This window comes from Catharus ustulatus, chromosome 2 (assembly GCF_009819885.2).
Source record: "Catharus ustulatus isolate bCatUst1 chromosome 2, bCatUst1.pri.v2, whole genome shotgun sequence".
Classification (NCBI taxonomy): Eukaryota; Metazoa; Chordata; class Aves; order Passeriformes; family Turdidae; genus Catharus; species Catharus ustulatus.
In genome coordinates this window covers 51,788,539-51,810,436 of record NC_046222.1, presented here as the reverse complement: position 1 = coordinate 51,810,436, position 21,898 = coordinate 51,788,539, and the positions used below count along the sequence as shown (strand labels likewise).

Below are 21,898 nucleotides of genomic sequence, written 5' to 3'. Positions count from 1 at the left end.
CCTGTGGGATCTGGGGAGAGTTTGAGGTATTTTCCCAGTTTGCTTTCCACTGGGACAAAGTTTCACTTTCCTGAGCCTAAGTTCACCTGCAGAGACATGGTGGAGTTTGAGATGCTCTTGCGGAAGGTAGCTCCTTGCCAATGGGAACTGCAGTTTAAACAAGGGGTGAGTGGAGGAGGAGGAGGCTAGCTGAGTCCACTGGCAATCTGCCAGTGCAGGGCTGCTGGTTTGTTGGGGTTTGTCACAGCCCCAGACATCATTAGCCTCCATAAGATTTGCAGGAAACAGAAAAGAGACATAGTCAAGAAATAACAACCCTTTTCTGGCTTCCCTAAGAACAGAGGGAGAAGGCTACTCCAGGGCTTCCTGCAAGCATCAGTTCTACAGGCTCCCCCAGGGCAGGCCACCTGTCAGCCTCCTTCACCACAGACATTTCCATTTGGACACTGCCCTCTGCACTTGGCTTTGCTTTATGATGAGACTATGTGGACTCTGAAGCAATTGAAAAAAAAAAAAATTAATCTATGGTTTATCAGCTCTTCTGTGAAAAATACATTTAAAATTGAGTCCTGCAGGCAGGGTTGAAGGACTGATTTTCTCCCACTCCCATTTCTTTACTTTCTTTCCCCCTCAGCACATACTTGCTTCACAACACTTTCCTGCACTGACTTCAGTGATGGACATATTCTCATTTCAGGCACTTGACCTATTGTCCTTGGGTGTTGTATTTAACCAAACTCAGCTCTAAGCCCCTAAGAATGAATGGATTACTATCTCTCTATCAGTTTTGTAAAAATGCTATAGGAAATGTCAGCTTTGCAGTTTCCAGGGTTTGTGTTTAAGGAAAAAGGATTACTGTGCCAAAGAGCAAATTAGCAGCTCCCAGCTCTTTCAAATGAGACTGATGCAAATCTTTCTCAAACATCTGGGGAAAAAACTGGGATTAAAACTGTACTGCTGCAGTCTAAACACTGCCCTGTTTGCCCTGATATTCTCTGCCTTCTGTCCCAGGAGAGGCCATGCCCAGAACTGCACTTGGGGCTCATCATCACAGCTGGGGACACACAGGGGTGCTCCCCACACTGACAGTGTCATCCCTCAAAGGGAGACAAAGGTGTGATTGCCATCAGCTGGACACCTCACAGCCTGCATAAGGAGACCCCCCTCATTTTATCTCTGGTGAACCCTGGCCTTTATTGAACAGTACAAGCCTCTGGCTCTGGAGCTGCTGGAGCCTGTTGTTCCCAGGTTTGGCACCAACTGCTTGGGTTACCTGTGATAAGGTGAGACAGCAGCAATTGTGGTAGCTGTAAGAGCAAGACCCCCATGGGCTATGTGGGGATCAGTCAGGCTGCTGAGATACCCTGTGGCTTGTCTGATGTGTAATAATGCAAGTCAGCTCCCCTACCTGTGTTTCTGGGGGAGGCCAGATGGGGTACTTGGCCACTGCCTTCATGACACAAGTGAGTACTTGAGATATCTAAAATTTCTATTTCCATATCAAACTTGGCTGAAACCAGCCAAAATTAATTAGAAATCCAAGAGATTCAAAGACAAGTAATATTTTATGGTGTGACTCTTGGGGATGGTGCCGTGCAGGGCCAGGAGCTGGACTCAGTGATTCTTGTGGGTCCCTTCCAACTCAGCATATTCTGTGATTAGTTTCCAGCAAGACTCAGCTCAAGTTTCCTTCACTCCATCTCACTTGGTAGGCCTGATCCTTTACCACATTGACTGCTGCCTCATCATTTACACCCAGAAGCATGTGCAGATGTGTTATCACAGCTCCTCACAGGCACTGTTCCCACTAACCACATCTCAGCATGCTGACCATGTCCAGACACCTGGAAAGGGTGGTGGTACCTGGTGGAGTCAATGGCCACTTTTCCTGGGAAGAAAGAAAGTGGAAGAGAACCATAGCAGTGGAGTGTTCTGATACATCAACAGCGCAGGAGAATATAGTATGGATGGGAAAGGAAAAAAAAAAAAAAAGAATGAGAGAACATGAAACAAAACTAGAAGGAAAGTGTAGGATGAGGTAAATTCAGTATTAATCCATTGCAAATTTACTTGCATCATTCATTTAGAGACCACAGTACATATGCCAGTAAAAAAAAAGTGTTTATATACTGTTTAGGTATTTCTTCCCTAGGATTAACCATTTTCTAGGAGGAATAAATCTCCAATAAGGAGACCATTAGTATTTCTTAAAAGAATCTCAGGGCAGGAGATGAGAGAACACCTGGCAGTGGTCCTTATCCCATAAGTGGTCTCCAGCTAGAATTCAGATTTGAAGTAAATAAACAACCTGAGCAGGAGCATGCTCATCTAGGAGCTCTTAAAAATGAGCAGTATGTATAGCTCCTAATTACAGTGACATCTGCTTTGTCCTTAATGAGTGACAACTGAGAAAGTCTCTTCCCAAAAACACTTTTGACATTATCGACATAATCAGAAGTCATCCCAATATATGCAGGCAATTAGTGATAACCACATTTCAAACAAGAAGTGAATCTACCACAAGTGTCAATATTCATCTGGAGAGTACAAATCTTTGAGTCATATTTAAATGAGTTTCCTTAATTAAACTGACAATGAAGTCAGTTCATGTTTATGAAAGTGCACCTCTTCTTCTATCATCACAGGTTAAAGATTCTCTGGAACTTTCTCGCTTTTCTTTATTAAGAGCTTGCAGAACTGAACCAAGTTTGACTTTCTGCAGGCCTATCACCATAGGTGGGCTCACCCACATAGTTTGGAAGCTCACAAAAAAAAGAACTCATGCTTTAAAAAGCTCCAGCACTGCTAATTCTGATGTAAGTAGGGACAGGTATGAGTCTCTGCCTGCATTAATGGGCTGCTGCCTGTCAGGGTATGATATAACATTACATGCAACTGCATAGATCTACATCTAGGTTCGCTTCTATATTTCAAAATCACATACAAAATTATGTATAAAAAGATGAAGCCATGTATGAAAAGATAATACTGTTAGGGTAGAACTTCATAGCATTCATAAAAAGGGTCAACTCTGGTATCAAATGGCTGTGCAGCTGCACTTGCTTTAAGTTTTCAAAATCTGATGCTTATTAGCAATAAACTATCTGATAGCCAAATAAAAATGAAAAAAAATTAGTTGCCTAAATCTGCAAATGCAAGAATACCCTGCACAGATTTATTAAATTGAAAGTATGAATAATGCTATCTGAGCTAATAGTTGTTTCTGCAGGGATCTGGGGTATTTTTAACGTGTCCGAGATGTTAGTGCTCTGGCTAAACTGGTCTTACATACTCAGCTCAGCCTGCCTTGAAACTGGATGATTTAAAAAGGACTATAACCTAGGATGGAATTGCAAGTCAGATCTAGGGCATCTGTGCCTGGGGTATTGTTGCATTGTCTACAAGCATCATTCAATCTCCCTTTGCTGTCTGCATTCAGCCCTTGTAACTAAAGTAAATACTGCCTCCAGCTTAGGCTCTGCTTTTTCAATTGCAAGCCTCAAAGCTGACAACAAATAGGAGGTATGCATTATCAACAAGAGTTTACTGAAATCTTGATGGAGCTATTCAAAGTAATTTTTATGTGAGAGAACTGTGTTTGAGATAGGAACCTGCCATGTCAAAGGGCAGGCTACTCTTTCTCCACCTGACACAAATCTCTTGGTTAACATTTCAATAAATGCCGCTCCTCAGTCGCCTCCTGGGAAAGGATAAGGGTCCAGGACTACAGCTTCTTTAGGGATTGTAGGAAAGAGCACATTTTAACAAAGTAATAGAGTTTTCTTTCAATTCTGAAGATGAGTCTAGAGTGGTTCATGCCCTGAGTACGTAATCATCTCTAGCTTTACCTTTCATGATGGATTTCTCTCTTTGCACAGACCTGCATCTATTTTCAAATAATTGCCATCTCCTTTTCCTGCCCTTGAAAACTAGCTCTTGTGTAAGCTAGTGTCAAATTCTATCTTCCCTCCATAAAAGTGTCACGTCGTGATTTTCTTAAAACAGCTGATGAGAGGCATAGAGTGTTCACAGGTGATAAAGAGCCTGTTTCAAAGCTTTGTCAATTTATTTTTTACTTGAGAATTAGAATGAAAATTTAATAAAATATCAGCTAAGCTGAAAACGTGGATGGAGGGGGATATTCAATTGGTTGAATTATTGGGGAGCTCCTAACTCTGGCTGCACAACTAACTTTAGATAGGAAAGCATGGTTGACATCCTAGGTCAAAAATACATCCCGGTATAAGCAGCAGAATGCCTGCAGGCGCCTGAGCTTCTCTGCGGGGACTTTGAGAATTTTCCAAACCGTTACCAGTCAGCAGAGGGCAACACAGTCACAAAAACAGGGAAAAGCTTCACAGACTCGTTACAAATGTGTAACCCAAACCCACAGCTCCCTGTGCTAACGTGAGCAGGATCAGGTTCCAGCCTACTGCAGCCAAGGATGTACATTTTGTACAAAAACCTCTTTTCCCCAAATACAGCTAATATGCAAATAAAAGGATACATAAAAAGTAAACCAACTACAGTTGTCAATATCCCAGTAGAATAATTCAGAATTTCTATGTGATAACCAACAAATAAATGACTACAGCAAAACATGTGAGCTGGCTGCACACATTTTAAATGTACGTTCAGCACAGGGATATGGGACAGACTCTAAGCTGGAGAACTAAACAAATGGAAATTCTGGTGTAACATTGAAAAGAAAGAATTATTTCACTCTTGATGAGAGTGGTACAAATACTACAGGTCCAAAATCTAGCATAATATGCCTTACAGCTATGAGGTACACTGGCATCCAAGAGGCAGTAGTTCGAAGAGGCTTAGTCCCATTCTGCAGTTGGGTTTTCCTTCATGGAGGGTAGAATCTGTGTGAGATTAGGGTCAAGGTGAGACAGATACAGGCACAGTGAGAAAGCTCAACAGAGCTGCAACAGAAACAACAGATAGGAAACACGGCAGGACAGAGGCATCCACTGGAGATTTCTAACCTTTTTTAAAAATAGTCACTGCCTGTATGCCAAGTCTCTGAGAATTTGAAAATCATATCAGCTTGGATCAAATACCAGTTTTGCTCTTCTGACAATGACCAGAAGTAGATACCTAGAGAAATATTTAAGTAAGGAAATGCCTGTAGAGATACTGCCCAGAACATCCTGCCAACCAGTCACAACCTGCAGGGCAGCAGCTGCCTCAACCATATGGGCTGTGTTTGTGTTTACCAGCTCTTCACTGATTTCTCTGATGAGAATTAAATGTATGAAGACCTTTATCACCCTCCAGTTCCTGTGACAAGGAGTTCACAGAGCTCACAGACTTTTGAAGAATCACCTTGGGTTTTGCCCTGAAAATTCTTACATTACACACTGATTTCTCTCATGCTTGCACTGTAAGGGGTGGTGAAAACCCTCTCCTGTTCCTATTGCCCCAGCACTTAGAGACTTCCTTCCTCTCTCCACTCTTTGCCAGCTAGAAGAACTGTAGTCTTTATTTCTTGTAGGGAAGAAGCTCCATTCCTTTGACCACTTTTGCCATCCTGCTCTGAACATTTTCCTGTCCCAATCCAGCTCTTTTGAGAGGCAGTTGAACTTTCCATTTCTGTATTGGAGGGGATGACTGTGAACTCTTCTAAAATAACAACTATAATTGAAGATTACTAAGGTACAACACTATTCAGCTGCCTATCTGCCTTGTCACAATGCAACAGAGATCTACAATAAATACTACTAAAACTTAAACAAATTACAATCAGAAGTCAAATGAAACTAATAAAAATCAGAGGATGATGAAAATCATTCCTTCTTCTTTACTCCCCACCCTAGAGAGGAAAACCTTCACAAATTATCACCTCCTTCTAATTCTGTAACACAGCATCCTGTATCTTATTCTAATGGCATCTGTTCTGATCTCCCATAGTCAGAATGGCAGTTTCAGGTTTCCAAGCCAGGCACTGCTTTCTTTTCCCATAATGAATTCTGCCTTTCCAGCATATCAGACATAACTTGGTTGCTATGGAATTGAGTTTGCCTTTTGCTGTTGAAAGATGATGGGCTTTCTCATTCAGCAGCATGCTGTCCATAGTCCGGGCCTGGAAGGGCCTCCAGCATCTGGCACACCAGAGGTAGCTGATGCTCCCCTTTCAGGTCTTTATGACCCAATTTACATTTTCCACACATGTTATTTCCGAACAACCTCTTGCTGTTTCATTTTCTTAATTTCACTTCATGGAACACAGCCGGCCTCTAAGGATTCTTGAACAGACTTTTCCACTTTTGGAATGGGGAAAAGCACAAAGCAATATCTGCAGCTCTGGTTGTTACGCATTTGCTCCTTCTTACTGCAAGCACTTCCACAAACCCGTGGCAGCCTAAGGGTTTGTTTGCTACATCCCCCTACGTCCCGGGACATAGCAAATCTGCTGCACAACTACTTTTTGCTCTGGAGTAGGAGGGATTCATGTTGCTGCAGGGGGCAGATACCCCACAGGTTGCTCTCCTGGATCAACACTGCCAGCCAGGACTGTTTGGCATGGAGGAGCAGGGGCTCCCTGCGGCTGAACGCATTGCCAGCACACGGAGACGTGAGGGGCTCCCACGCTTTTCCCGAGGCAGAGCCGTGCTGCGGAGCACGGACACACGGGTGCAGCGGCCGGAGGAAGCGCAGGGCTCTCCGGCAGGCACGGAAGGTGTCCATCCCTGCGGCAGATAAGGAGCGGGCTGCCGCTCGGCGGGGATGCGGGCTGGCCGTGCCTGCAGGCAGTGCCCCAGCTGTGCGCTGCTCCACACGTACGGCACACGGGAGGAAGGATTTCCTCTGCCTGATCCCGGCCCCGGCACGCAGCCCCAGCATGAATCACGAGCCTACAACTGCGAGATTCCAGCGAGTTTTCCCAGCATCCTGGATGCAACCCACCTCAAAGAAAGCTCTGAGTTAGTGGTGCTCTGCACTCTCAAGCTTTGTAAAAATCCACATCAGCTGCACATTTCATTCTGCTGCCCCTTATCGCAGGAGAAGTGAAGGCAGAAAAAAGCAGAAATTCCATAGACGAGTTATGTGGAGACTGAAAAATCTCACTACAACTGACAAATTTAATTTTCCCAGCTGTTTGTCTTTTGAACCCCTTTCTGAGATGATGCTGGACAATTTCAAAACTGATTAATGAGTATTACATTGTTGACTGCCAGGAACAGCATCCCAAGCATCCCACAGGATCAAAAGAACAGGCAGCCTCATCAAAGAAAGACCAGACACAAGAGATTACACCTCATATGTCACTGGAAACCCACCTATGAAATGAAAAGAGAAAGGTAGACAGGGGTATATGCTCAAATTTTATGGTCTTCCAGGACTGAAATATCAGACTCCAACACAAACTGTGTAAAAGCACTACAATTTTTAGCTAGAAAAAGCTGTCAGCTGACATGCAGCTGCTTGACTAGAAAACACTCATTTTTGTCATAGAAGGGGTAGGAAAAAGTTAAAGTAACTCTATGTGGTTATTTGTCTAAAAAATTAAATAATCCTTATCTTACAAAACAAGTTAAACCTGCTTGAGTGATTATCAAGTGGGGAATCCAGGGTCAGGTTTTGTAAGGCCCGTTGTGCTGCCAGCTGCCCACGGGCTGGGTGGGTTTGGGAGAGCAGAGCAGAAGTGTGTCTCCTGATGCAGGGTATCTGGAGAGCATGATTGTGCAGGAGACTGATACATGAGGTAACAGTCTCTGAAAGGTGATCTTGCATTAATAGTCTCGAATCAGCAATCTTAAAGCCAAAATCTCCTTAGACATCAACAGTCATGATAATTCAAGATGCCTGGCAGGACATTTTGGGATTTGATTGTTGCAGCCTAGGTAGGTCAGAAGAAAGGTTGTGAAATGTTGGAGTGAGATATCTCCCAACTCATTACATGAAACCCACAATGGAGAACAGAATCCGTGTCTAGATGAGCTCTGGAGTCAAAAGTATCTTCAGTGCTTTTGATCTGTGGAAAGAGTTGTGGGGGAGGAAAAGGCTGTCCTGGGAAGTAGAAGCAAGTGGCTACACAACTGTACTTGCCACAGTCAATCAGACAGCCTGCCATAGGGCCAATTCAGGAAAACAAGTTTCCCCTAGTGAGCCACAGTGCTCCTACAGGACAAGGACGACATTTCCAGCAATCAGATGGTACAGGAGTGTGCTTCCTCTCAGTCTCTGCTTTGCTCTCAGCCTCAGGCTTTGGTGGGATGGTGACAAAAATCTATTTTTAAACACTTGTATACATTCTTTTGCATGGAATTATATGAAATATTATTTATATTTGAGGCTATTTGGGGTGAAAAACAAATAAACAATATGTGACCTAATAGATTTTTATTTGTATGTGAAAACTGTTGGCAGTAGTGTGGAGGCTGCTCTGTGCATGTGCTTTCCTAGGAGACGGAATGGTGCTTTGATTATTTAAAAAAAATAAGAAACACTGTCTTGTACTGTCCTTTGGTGATTTTTAAATGGAATATCTTCATTTATCTCCCTTTCCACAAAGGGAGATGGCAGTTTCAGTTCCTGCTCTGAAGACTGCCAGCAGCGTTTAGACTTATGCCCAGCACAAGGACCTAGATATATCCGTGTGGGGAGGTAGAATCAATAGCATGGAAAACAAAACTAGAACGGTCCCAGTATTTATCTGTTATGCCCCACTGCCTTCCCACTGAAGCAGTACTGGACTTGTGCTGGCAGAAGCATGGCCAAGGCACCAGAGGAACAGGATGCAGCAGCGGGAGGCAGTGTTGCATCATCCACATTTGAAGCCACCCTGTTTTCCCTTCATATACTAAGGGAAAGCACAGCTCTTAAAAGCAATTCAGAGGAGGAGATTGTATTCAACTCTCTTTATTTTACCAGTGGGAGTTTTCAGCTTTCCTATCCTATTTGAAACTATATGCCTTAGTGCTTCAAAGTCATTCTGGAAAGGGGAATGAGCGCATCAAGCTGAATAACTCCTGCAGCATAAAGAGAGGTCAGGAGTTGGTTTTGCATAAAAATTATGTTATCCAGTTCACAGGGATCTATTACTGCCAGGCAGCTTCAGGGATGAAAATGGAATGGATTAGACAGATCTTATTGTTCCTGATCACATCAGTGCTGATGAACAGAAAATTTGTTTTACAGTTGCACAACCAATCAATCAAACTCTATCCCTCTAGAAACAGGACTCTAGAAACAGTCCTCAGCACTCCCTTCATGATCAGTGGCAAATGCCAGGTGCTATCAGGCAGGGTCCCACTCCCAGTGGTAGCAGCCCCTGTCCTGAGATGCCACACAGCCACTGTCATAGCAGCAAAAGTCAAAATCTAGTGTTGCTCATCTGGGAAGACTGCAGCCAAAGAAGCTAAACACAGTGAGCTCTCCAGAAGTACTTCTTGAAGTCAAAATAATTCCATTTGTTTTTCAGTTACAGCTGATAATCCCAAGTTCTTCTTTAAGGATGCTAGGGTCATGCAACTCACTGTGATACATTTGCTACATTTTGTTTTCCTGGAATTCTATAGTCTTCGCTTTTGTAGTATCTGTCCTGTATATCCAGGATTAACACAACAGATAGAGGAACCCCAGAACCACCACTGGGCTTTGTGTCCTTCTTTGGAATTTCAGGGCAGAGAACAAAGCTACTTAGATGAGAATTGAGCCTTTGACTCATTCAATATTAATTACTCTTGAGTTTTTGTTGTGTTTATTGCAGTTTGGTTAATTTGTACCCCGCTGATTAAAAATCACTTTTCCCAGATATAAACCACTTCAATGATTTAATGCCAGACCATGAAATAGAATGTATAATAATCCACCTTATCCTTTATTCAGCTGGAGGATAAAATAACCACAAAAAACCCCCAAAAAAAACCAAACCACCACAATCTGCTTCATTTTTATGCTACATCAGTATCACTGTTTGCTGGGACTCATTTGCCTGCATGCTCTAGAGACGTTGTTTCAACTTTCTTGCCTAAACAAGCTTCAGTCCTTGGGAGCAGGCAAACGCTGTGCTTCCAGACAGTGAGCACTCCACAATAATTCTGAGCTGGGCTCTGCTCATGATGCTGAGGCAGTTATTGGGTCTCCTAAACACCTCTTTCTAGGTTCTGGACCCTCATATGCACTCCTCAGAGCCACTGGGCTAGAGCTGCCTGGTTTGGCTGAACTGCCTTTCCAAGTCAATGCTACAGAGCCCCAGGCCCATCAAGGGAAGCAGAAGCCCAGGCAGCAAATGCAGACCATGAGCGACTGGATTTGTTTACTGACGACTATTTTGTCACAGCTGCTAGAAGTCAGGGTGGCATTAATTCTAGCATGGACAGAGAGGAGGCATGATAGCAGTGTAATCTATAACTAGGTATACCTTATAAAAGGATCCCCTCTCTGAATCAATGACCAAATTACTTTTCTAGCTTTTCAGATAAATATTTTGCATAGTCAATGAATCCCTGACTCTTAATTTCCTCCCTTTCCCCTGTCACATGACCTTTGTATTTGGAAGCCCATCTGAATTTCATAATCAGTAATTTTGTCACTTATTAGCATAATGGTTCACATAAATAGTGTGCTTGAATATGAATGCAACCATCATCATCACCCTTCGCCTTAAACAGGCAAGATGAATGCAGTGGGTCTGCGCTGATTATCCTGGAGATCATTTTTTAGCCTTGAAAACTCTTTTCTGTGAAAAAGGATCCTGCTGCAATTAGTACTGATACATGGCAGTTGCTATCTCAAAGAAGTTGCCATGTCAAAAAGAACTGACATGTATTTTTGGACAACACTTTAGAGTAAACCAACAGCCAGGTACTTTCCAGGTACCTATGATACCACTGCTTCCTTATGGAAAATGAATGCCTGAACAGTATAAAAACAGCTAAGATATTTAATCTGTTCGCTTTCATAACTTTTGTGTTAAATCACTAGTGATACACAGCATGGAAAGCGGGATTCTTATGCATTACTTCTTCTGCTCCCAAGCACGTATGACTCCAGCTCCAGCTCTCAAATGCACATTTACTCAGTTCATTGTCCCAAACGTGCCTGTGGCCCATTAAATTCCCAGCTGTAGTACCGAAATGTGTGCTCCAGAGAGTCTGCCTGGCACTGGTCTCACATCCTTTCAGTATATATATGAAGGAGGCAACAAGAATAGTGCCAGATGGCAATGGGAATGGGAATGGAAATGATATGACGTACATATGTGATGCAATTTTCTTTCTTTTTTTTCTTCTTCTTGTGAATAAAGCATCTTGTGAAAAGAGGAATTAGATGCAGTATTTATAACAGTGCTTCATAAACATCCCCAAATTCCAAGCAGAAGACAAAAGGCATGAATCATATCACAGCAGGCGCTGTAGCTGGGGAAGTGGCCTTTATGAAGATTGCTTCCGTAATTTGGGTTCCAGAATGAAAGAGAGCTGCTCTTAGGAGATCTGTAGGAAGTTGATAATGGCTTATTTAATTGTAGTATCACTAATAAAATCTGTGTTTTCATCAGGAACATTTCCTTAGCTAAAAATGCCATGATTCTTCAACTGTAGTTTGATCCTGTTCATTTTGTCTATAAATGATATAATACCAAAAAAATAGATTAGGATATTATAGTTTCCTTTAAAAGGAAACTTTTAGATTGTGGCTGCAATCCACACCATAGAAGATGATAATCCCATAATAATGGACTTGGTGTGCAGAAATAAAACAATTACTCATAAACCAGAGATCATAAAGCAAGGAAATTTGTCCTCTATCAATTATAGAGGAAATTAGACCATAACTTGCTCTTTATGACTTGACAGCTAAAAAACTCCCATTAATTGAGTCTTTTCATTAAAGGAATTTTTCTGCTGCACAATTCTCCAGCAATTTTGGTGGCAGTTTTATGCTCTTAACCTATTTCGTGACATTAAACTTGCATTGTATTCCTTGCACCACAAGAATATTATTAGTGGGAAAATCCTGAAATAGAAAGGATGTGAACTGAAGCAACTTCTGATGTCTACAGTGAAAAGTGTAAGACCATCTAGATTCACAGAATTGATGGACACTATCAACTCAAAGGGATTTACATACACCAGTCATTTTCAGATGCATCTGACTTCAGACAACCACAATGGAAAATAGTAGCTACCAATATAATTTAAAATTAAAATATAAACTACTAATTTATCTGTTTTTCCCACTATTTAACAGCAAAAGTTTGGCAAAGCTGACAGCAGATCTCAGATGATTCAGCAATTCCAGCCCTGATTTGTAGCTAGACTTTTTTTCCTGCTGAAAGTGGGCAGGGATTTTTTTGGGAAGCAAATAGTGGCATTAAAGAGCCGTATGTATTGCTACACTCAGACATCTATGAATACATTCCCTGTACACATACAACAGAAGGGGACAGGCTCCTGTAAATCCCAGGGAGATGTAAGGCAGTGATGGCCAACAAATACCCAATGACTAGGTGCATGTAATAGCATGATTATCATGTTATTCCTACTGCTGGCCTTGTGCCTTGTTTTGTGGGCCCTGCAAGGCCTGGTGTGTAGTTTCCTTACCTTTGTATCATTAATCTCCAGAGTAAAGGCTGCAGCTGGATCCAGAAGATGCACAGAGGGCACAAAAGATGTGTGGATCAAAAGGCGAAGAAACTCTTCTTCCTGCATACAGATGTTTTGGTACAATCCACCTTACAGTAATTTCACGAATACAAGCCGCAGCAATTTGACAAAAATTTTGGTGGAAACCCGGAAGTGCGGCTAATAGTCGGGTGCGGCTAATATATTAATAATTTTCTGACATTTACAACCCCAGACGTGCCAGCCAGAGTGCCGAGCCAAGCACCGGCCAGTAAAAGCCGGCATTTTGCAATTGTTACAGCGTTACCGTGTTGCCCTGGCTCCCTGCAGGCAGCACGGGGGGCGGGGAGAGAGGCGGGAGAGCTCTCTTCTTCCCTCCTCTGCCGCAGCCCAGGGGAGGAGGGGGGGGGGGGGGGGGCGCCGCCATTGCCGCGGCTCGGGGAGCCGACGGGGGGGGGGGCGCCACCATTGCCGCGGCTCGGGGAGGACGCGGGGGGGCCGCGCCGCCATTGCTGCGGCCCGGGGAGCCAACGGGGGGGAAGCGCTGCCATTGCCACGGCCCGGGGAGGACGCAGGGGGGCCGCGCCGCCATTGCCGCGGCCTGGGGAGCCGACGGGGGGGGGCGCCGCCATTGCCGCGTCTCGGGGAGCCGGCGGGAGCCCCGCGCCGCCATTGCCGCGGCCCGGGGGGGGCGGGAAGTGCGCGCTGCCATTGCCGCGGCTCGGGGAGGAGGCGGGGTGCTTTGTCCGCGCCCGCCGCCAGCGCCACGGGCGCGGGAAAGCTCCGTCCCCGCCCGCCGCCGCTGCCGTAGGAGCAGGGGAAGCTCCGTCCCTGCCTGCCACCGCGGGGCAGCGCCGACCCGGGGTGACCGAGCCCAGGGGCAGCGGCGGCCGGCCCCGAGCGGCAGCGCCGGGCTGGGCCACCTGGCCCCGTCAGCGGCCCCTAGCGGGCCGAGCCTGCACAGCCTTAGCTCAGCCAGTAAACCCCGCCCTGCCGCGGTTCTGTTACTAATTGCACACGGGTCCTCGCTGCGAACGACAGAGCGGCTTATATTCGTGTGCGGTTTATCTATGGACAAAAACCGAAATATTTGCCAACACCCAGAGATGCGGCTTATACTCAGTGCAGCTTGTATTCGTGAATTTACTGTACTCTGTTTAAAGTGCTTATCATTTCTTAATGATGCTTATCATGCTTAAGGTGTTTATCATTTCATAGCATCTTCCACCAGAGAAGTGCTCAAGGTCAGGGCAGGAAGACACACAGAGTTCTGTGAGGAATCCTGCACAGTACACTTACCTTGGTAGTGCAAAGCATCAGAAAAGCCAGGCAGAAGAGGATACAATGAGATTTTAATATGAATATATCACTTCCAGCTTGTTAGGGCTGCAGTCCATCCAAGGGAAGATAAGGCTGCAGCATTTTGCATCCATTGCACTTCGCCATCAAGCCAAAGAACTGCAAATGATACCTGACAGCAGCTTTAAGGAGGAAAAATAGATGAAAGCAGAGCTTTCTCAAGCAAAACTTCAAAGCATGAAAGGCAAAAAAATTCCCAGAGTTATCTTTTTTGCAAGCAGTACCAGACTGCCTGCAGATGACTCCAGACAATAACAACAGACTCAAAGGGATAGGCAAGATAGGATATCATGATAGCTGCAAAATCAAATATTGCCAGATATTCCCATCCCAGTCCCACATAGGAAATTACTGGAATGATAACCAGGGCTCCCTATAGCCATTTTACAGATTGCATTATATTATAGCATTCAGGAAAGTTCACCAGCATGAAAAATGTGTGTGAGAGAGAAATATTTATTGTGCAGAAATGCACAGTGCAGTCATGGCTGAAAGCTATAAATCGTCATTGCTCTCATGCAAATTGGAGTAAATTTGATCACATTTAACATTGTACATATTTCCAACAGCAGGGAAAAATTCTATAGACAGTATTTTGGAAGATGAGAAATTACAAGTACAATCAGAAAATAAAGACTGACAGTTTTTGCTAGCTGAAGGAATGGTTGATATTCAGGAAAAAAAATACTTTAGGGAAAAATTATTACCTTGATTTCAGTTTTGCTGTCTAGCTGATGGGACTCAGCAATTGAGACAGGCTTGCTCTGATAATGCAGGCAGGGTCACAACAGTGAGGGTGACAGCTGATTTTCTCATGACTTATCTTACAGAGGGTTGTCTTACTGATAGACATTAATATGACAATGCTGCAGCTGCCTCCATCAGATGTGTTCCCCGGGGTTGTTACATCATCTGTTACTTTTCACCTTTCTGAAGTAATTGCAGTTGCCTTCTACCTGCAGCCTCATCATTCTACTGAGATATTTCCACACTATGTCCATTATTGAAGGGGAAAGAATAATATGTCATCAACAAGCAACAGCCACTTACTCATTTTATCACTACAGAACACATTAATATATTACAACAGCAATACTTCTGTCCTAATTTCCATCCATTGCATTCCTTCCATTATGTGCAATAATGATATGGTAGTTGCACAGGTATTATTGTTAATATCCATGAAATATCACTAAGTCTCTCCTTTTTTTTTCTTTATTTTTTTAATAGAATTTATAGATCTAGAAATTCCACCTTGATCATATTTTTTTTTCATTGTAAATTCATCTTAGGAGAAAAATTTTATTGCATTTTAACTTTTTATTTTTCTCCCATAAGCTGATCAAAAAGATTATTACATTGTTTCATTAGAAGACTGGTGTGGGAGGGGAGAGAAAGGGAAGGTAGGACAAAGGAGGGAAAGGGAGCGAAAGCAGCAGAGAAAACTCCATCTCCCATGCTTCCCCTTAAACTTGCTGGAGTTATCCTCTGTGTTTTGACCCTCCCTGCATCCTCTTAAAACTTGCTTCTTGCAAGAAATCAGCCACTGAAAGGGACATAGTCAAAGAAGAATAATCAGAACTTCACTCTCCTGTATGGTAGTAGTCATGATTCTTTAAATTTTATTATATATTTCCCCCATTTACTATGGAATTTCACACCACACAACTCTGAAATTGGGCTGAATTTTCCACTAGCTTAGAAACAAAATCCACTCCTGAAATTCTAGGAATAGTATATTTCTCTCATAGTGTCCCTTGAACCCTGTATACACACCCATTCCTTCAGTTGTGCTCATTAAATAGGTAATTAGTATAATGGGTTTGTAAGAGTTTGAGGTGATTTCACCAAAAATGTATAAAATCTTTTATGTTTAGTTCAGCATGAATGAACTGTGAAATTGTATTTGACTTAGACTGAAGAATTGCACTAGAATGGAGAATTAAATCAGCCTTTAACCAGTAATTTCAGGATGCTTACTTATTAAAAATATGTACTTTGCTATCCTCAATTAAAGAATGCTTAAAGAATGCTTGAGGCTACATTCATTTCAGCAGCTTTTCAAAGACAGGTAAATAGTACCAATATTACTAAGAAAGAAGATTCAGATATAGTGCAAATTAGTTAAAATACTGGTACCAAATTTTCTTCAGAAGATGCAAAAATGAGGATTAAGTCAATCTCACCTCCCCTCAGTAATCCCAAAATGAGGTTTCTAGTCTATATCACATGCCCAGGGAACACCATGGGGAGAGGAGGGATGGGAACCCTCAGACAATCCACCACCTCAACCACTTTTTACCTCTCTTCATCCAGGCTTTGACAAGCAGCATACAGCACATTGCCTGTGCTTTGCTTATGACCAAAAGAAATGAAAAGGGCAAATGACACTGCAGCAGTAATCACGTCAGATCTCCTGTAAACTGCAAATGAGCTGAATTTGCTCACAGCAACAAAGAACAACTTCCAGAGAGGACCTCAACGTAACAGCCAGTGAAGGTACAGTTTAATGAAAAGTTTCAGCACCTTTAGCCACAAGCTTTGTTGTCACATCATGAAAAAAACAGTAGAATTTACCTTACAGGGCAAAGGAACATGGCCTGAGGCTGTCATGTAGGCAAAGGATTGGAGTGGTTTGGTTAGGTACTATCTGATCTGCAATACCTGTTATCAATGTAAAGTAGCATTAGTAGTTGGGTTTGAGATGAGGCATGCTAAAATTGGGTTTCCTCTTTTGTTAAACCAAGGGCTGAGGACAGTAACAGTGGCAGTCAGAAGTGTTACTCTTATTCAGAGATTAAAAAGAAACAGCTGAGTGTGGAGAGGAGATATCACAAATCAATCTCTCCTTGATTCACAGAGCAACTAAGTAAAGATATTTTAAATAGTTACATTTGTTGTTGATATCTTCTTAACATGCCAAAAAGCCAATGAAACACAACTCACCTGTCAGTGTCTCATGAGCCCAAGCTTACCGGTGGGTTGACTGTAGACACGAGCAAGGCTGGTACCTCCTGCACTGACAGAGCTCTTCTGGAGCCCCAGAGGAGTGCCAGCCCCTCAGGAAACACAAAGACAAGCAACAAAGATGGGGGCTCTCTACCAGTTCAGTCTTGTGAAAACTAAACAAAAGCCACAGTCTGGAAATTTGAAATAGAAAGGACAAACTCCAAGCTGTGGTATTTCTAAATGAGTATGTATTCGTTTATGTCTCAAAATGTTTCCAGGGATTTTTATAAAACAACAGAATTGTGATGTCAGTCCAGTCTTCAGAAAGTTTAGAACAAAAGAAGAGAGGGAAAAGAGGGTATTTCAAGTACTCACTGTTTCACATCTGGCTTTTACCAGTAAACATTATCTACACTTGAATACAGTATGTTATTTTGTAAATCTATTTTATGAATCTATTTGAATCACTGAAGATATTTAATGATGTCTTTGCTAATGTGGTTTTGTTTCAAAAATAATAGAAATTTTCAGTCTTGAAAGAGGAACTTTTCCCATGTTGCCCTGGAGAATGCATGCAAGTCCAAGCTTAAAATATTATACTTATAAAGGGTTTTCTTGTCAACACAGAATAAACAGAGCTTATTCAAGTTCAAAAGGAAGATGTGTGAGAAGGCATAATCACTTCAACTAGAGACTGGATTGTTAAAATGGCTGTGGATGGAGCAGGACAGGCAGAGAGTAAAAACAGTATAAAACTAGAGGGAAGCTGAGGACACTGGCTGGTTTCATGGGGAGCAGCTTGATCTGCTGGTGACAGCATGGCTTTTTGGTTTCCATCTCTTTTTCATGCTTCCAAGCTTCACTCACCTGACATCTGCAAAGAGCTAGGAACAATTATGGAAGAATGCCCAGCTGCTTCTTTGAGGCGCCAATACTGGGGAATAAGGAATGGAAATAACAGTAGGTATTCCCAGGCCTCAGGCATGCCAGGGAGGCAAGAGCTCCCTAGACTAAAGGAGGGTACAGGGTACCAGGGAGTTTGGAGTGGCGAAGAGGAAAACCATCACAACACAGTCAATGAGAATCAGCAGCAGAAAAGAGCAGACAAACTATTTCTGTGAGTCAGGCAGTACTTTTTCTGTTTGCCAAATTAATTTTGCAATTAATTCCCTAAGTGCTTTATTAGATGAGTTTTTTTCCCCATTAAGCAGTTTTAGCAGCCATGGGCATGCCACCTAAATAGTCAGAGAAAGCAGACAGCATAGTTATGAATAGGAGGTTCAGTGTCTGCAAGGCACACTGTCACGATCAACTTTGTTATGCCAAAGCACTAGATAACTGCTTTCCCATATCCCCACCACAAACCTAATTTTTTTTTTGAAATAGACATAATGCAAAACTTGCTGCTCACAGCAGAGAGGTAAGCTTAAAGCTCAGCAAGCTCTGATCAGGCTCAGGAAGTCACTTTCAAGACCATCTGAAATATACTTGTACCTTCTTATAGAAAAAACAACTACCCCCAGGCCCATACAAAAAATAAAATGTTTGTCCAGGATGTTATGCAAACTCATATGTTTATACAGCTGAATAATTCAGGGCAAAACTGACTGTATCTAACTGTCTATGTTATAGCCCAAAGTATGCATCTTCATGCAAATTTATTTGAGCAGCTTCTCCTTTTTGTTAATTCATACAGCCTTTGCCTTGTATGCGCCTATTTTTATGTTCCCAGTTTTTATGAAATATTTTCAAAATGCTAGCTCCATACTTCTATCAGCAGTACAGTCCTACTGAAATAAGTATGGCCACATTGAGTAGACAAAAGTCCACCTACTTCAAATTCCCTTCTCTGGCAGGGGCAAGCAGATGCTCAGAGAACAGGTTAAAGAACAAGCACATATACTGACTGTTCTCAGGATACCTTCCTCACTTCCAGGAATCAGCAGTCCAGGAACTTCTTGAACCAGGAACATCATCTGTCATGGTTAGGTTATTGGGTTTAAAAGGTCCCTGAAGGTCCTGTTTAAAGTGCTTAACCTGAGTCTTCACACTTACCATTCAATTGGCTAAACTCAATATCTGCCCTTTATGAGCTCATATTTCCAAAGGAATGGAGGTGCTTTATTATTCACTTTCCTTGTAGGAGCAATAAGTAGCACTCAACACTATTCTAGAAGAAATTAATTTATGATGATGCCTAAAGCTGGATTGAAGTGCCATATTATTTTCATCAGTATTGCTCCATCCTTTTGTATAAGAAATCTTGCAAGGCACTTGTCTGAAAACAGTGCATGACAAATATGCTTCGAGTATTGTCATAATCTGAAAGAACCCAAGAAATTTTCTGCAGCTATTATATGATACCTAAGAGATCATCAGGAAACCTACTGTCCCTGCAATTATATTAAAAAAAAAAAAAAAAAAAAAAAAAAGATGTGAAGGGGTGTAATTGGGATAAATAACTAGTGATGTTTATGTGCACAAATATTCAGCAGAATCATGCCAGGGAAGGAATTATTTCAGTAAAAGCAACAGGACATATTGAACATCACTTTGCAAGTCTTTCTGAACAGATCTAGACAGATGTTTGGAAAATCTGGGAAAGGGTGTATTTGGGTATTTTCGGATGGATAGAAGTAAGGACTGATATCTGTGTACCCTGTTGCTTTGAATGTCAAGAAGTTTTGGTGGTCAATTGGTGGAGGAAAAACGCCATTACCACCTAAACCACAGCTAAGCAGACTGAAGTCCTGCTTCCTCTGAAACCTTTTACAGTTTCACCTTTGAGACCAGGTTTTTTTTCCCCCCTGAGAATCTAAAACTGGAAAAAGCATACGAAATCCCCGTCTGGGGTACAGACACAGTCTCACTCACCCTAATGCAAACTCCTTCAAGTGATAAAGAATTTGTCACTGATCTCAAGAGTTCAGCTGGACTTCTCAGGCTCAAGCCTGCTCTCTGGGAGAACAGCAGCCAATCTCTCACTGACTTTGAAAGATGAGAACAGCTTGTCATCAGTCACCACCTTCCTGATACAAGCTTAAACACTTGTATTCTAAACACACCGCATTCTGCTTCTTGGTCTTTGTGAAGTTCCTCAAAAAGCTGCTGCTTCTCATAAGGGCAATGGTAGACAATGAGTCCTTATCTCTGAAAAGTGAATGCAGATGGCCAGTCCCAACAACTTACTAGGAATGAAAAGCACTTTCATTCAGCAAACAGGGAAAGAACTTTGCTCTACAAAATTTTAAGAACAGATGAAATTTAATAGCCTCCTACAACAGAACAGCATGTGACTCAGAGGCAGCCACTCCAGCTCTGCCCCAGCTGCTTACTTTCAGTTCCTCGTTAAGGAACTGTTTATATTAAATAAATGGAAATTTTTAAAATTAAAGAAACCTGCTGTTTCAGGTTAAAAGATGTGTCTAGGCAGAAGGATGCCTCTGTCCACTTGTGCAAAACGGTGAAGTCAAATACAGAGCAAAGAGAGGAGCTTTTGCTGAGTCACAGTAACCAGGGATATCTCCACGCTGCTGCTGCTGCTGATCACCGCCACCCAGTGCACAGCTCCCGAGGGAGGGGACAGGGAGTGGCAGGCAGCACGGCATTACCAGCACCACCAGCTATTTCTCAAAGCTCGTCTAAGGTGCTGAACTGGAGCTGTAAAATGGCTCACTAGAAATTCTTTATTAAGCAATGCAGTCAGATGAAAACAACTTACATCAGCCATCTGCAGTGAAGTGCTATCACATGCCTAGTAGATAAATGTGATTGAAAGCAAAACAGGAAGAAAAACAAAAGATCAAATCACCTCAAACAGAACAAAGCTGCTGCATTAAATAAATTTCAAATCCTCAAGTAGTCTGGAAGCCAGTCACTGCAGATTTAGTAGCTCTTGTAGATTTGTTTAGGATTGGGTAAAACCACAGCTGGCTGGCTGCACAAGCTGCACCTGAACACAGCACGAAGAGAGCTGCTAAATTCTTCTCCACTGAAGTCATCTAAACAGAAAAGCCACCAGTGTGAACGGCTTTCAATAGAAATATCTAAATGAGATGTGAAATAATCAGAGATGAGCAAGAAGGACTTGCAAATACACAAGTATGAGAGGTAAAAAACTGAAAATAATAAACCACACCATTTAGAAATAGCTGCTGTTATGTAGTGTGGAAGACAAGAAGCCAGCAAGAACACCTGTTCTGTTAAGATTTTCTCACTTAGGAAAAAAAATATATATATCCTGATGCCTTATATATGCCTGAGGATTCAAACAAGCAAAAATTTTCAACACAACACTTTAGAGGAGGAAAAAGTGCCATATGGCATGAAGACTACAGTTAGCAGTAGTGCCAGTGCTCTGACAGAGGTGTTCAGAACACCCCATTTTCAGGAACACAAAGTCAGCAGGATGTTGTTGCCCACACCTTTGCAGTTACGTCTAAACTTAGTATGCCTCTGCAGAATTACATTACTTACTCTCTTTTCCTTTCTCCAGTATTTGGAGAACTTCCTTCATATATCTTTGTTTGCCCTGCTAATGGGCATGACACAGGGTATGAAAGATTTCTGCAGAACTGCAATTTATGTAAATAAATCTGCCAAAAAGTTCTTCTCTTCCCTTTTTAGGTTCCTTTTTAAAATTTGTGTTAACCATTGTTCTCAAGATAGCCTTGAAAATATGAGTAGAACATTAGTACTAACAGTACAGTAATGTTTCACTGTAATCCATAAACGAGAGGTAGAGGGCTAAAGTTCTCAGTAGATTGTTAACATAGTAACTTAAAGCCAACTCAATTTTTTAAAGTACTTAACTTCTTAGAAGGCAATTAAAATCGCATTTTACATGTCAATGTTACTTAGTAAAGCACTACTGATGTTTTCAGCAAAATATTTCAGTAAAGCATTTCTCCAAAATAGCTTCATCAAAAGTATCTTCAATTCTTCGAGGCTGTCATAAAATCCAAACCAGTGCAAACTGCAGAGCTGCAGCCAACACGTGTCTGTGACCTTTG

General features: G+C 42.4%; 1 long non-coding RNA gene across 4 annotated transcripts; it reads right to left on the bottom strand.

Moving 5' to 3' along the window:
• Positions 1–10,879: 10,879 nt before the first annotated feature.
• Positions 10,880–21,649, bottom strand: LOC116993143. 4 transcript variants are annotated; one of them, XR_004417193.1, is made up of 5 exons: positions 20,698–21,649; positions 16,884–16,996; positions 13,878–14,928; positions 12,558–12,659; positions 10,880–11,447 (listed from the first exon to the last, which is right to left on the bottom strand). It is a non-coding gene; the product is annotated as an uncharacterized LOC116993143 (long non-coding RNA). The 4 variants fall into 4 exon arrangements; XR_004417192.1 differs by lacking the exon at positions 20,698–21,649 and having other exon boundaries at positions 16,884–17,313; XR_004417194.1 differs by lacking the exons at positions 16,884–16,996; positions 20,698–21,649 and having other exon boundaries at positions 13,878–14,059; positions 14,645–15,149.
• Positions 21,650–21,898: the final 249 nt, after the last annotated feature.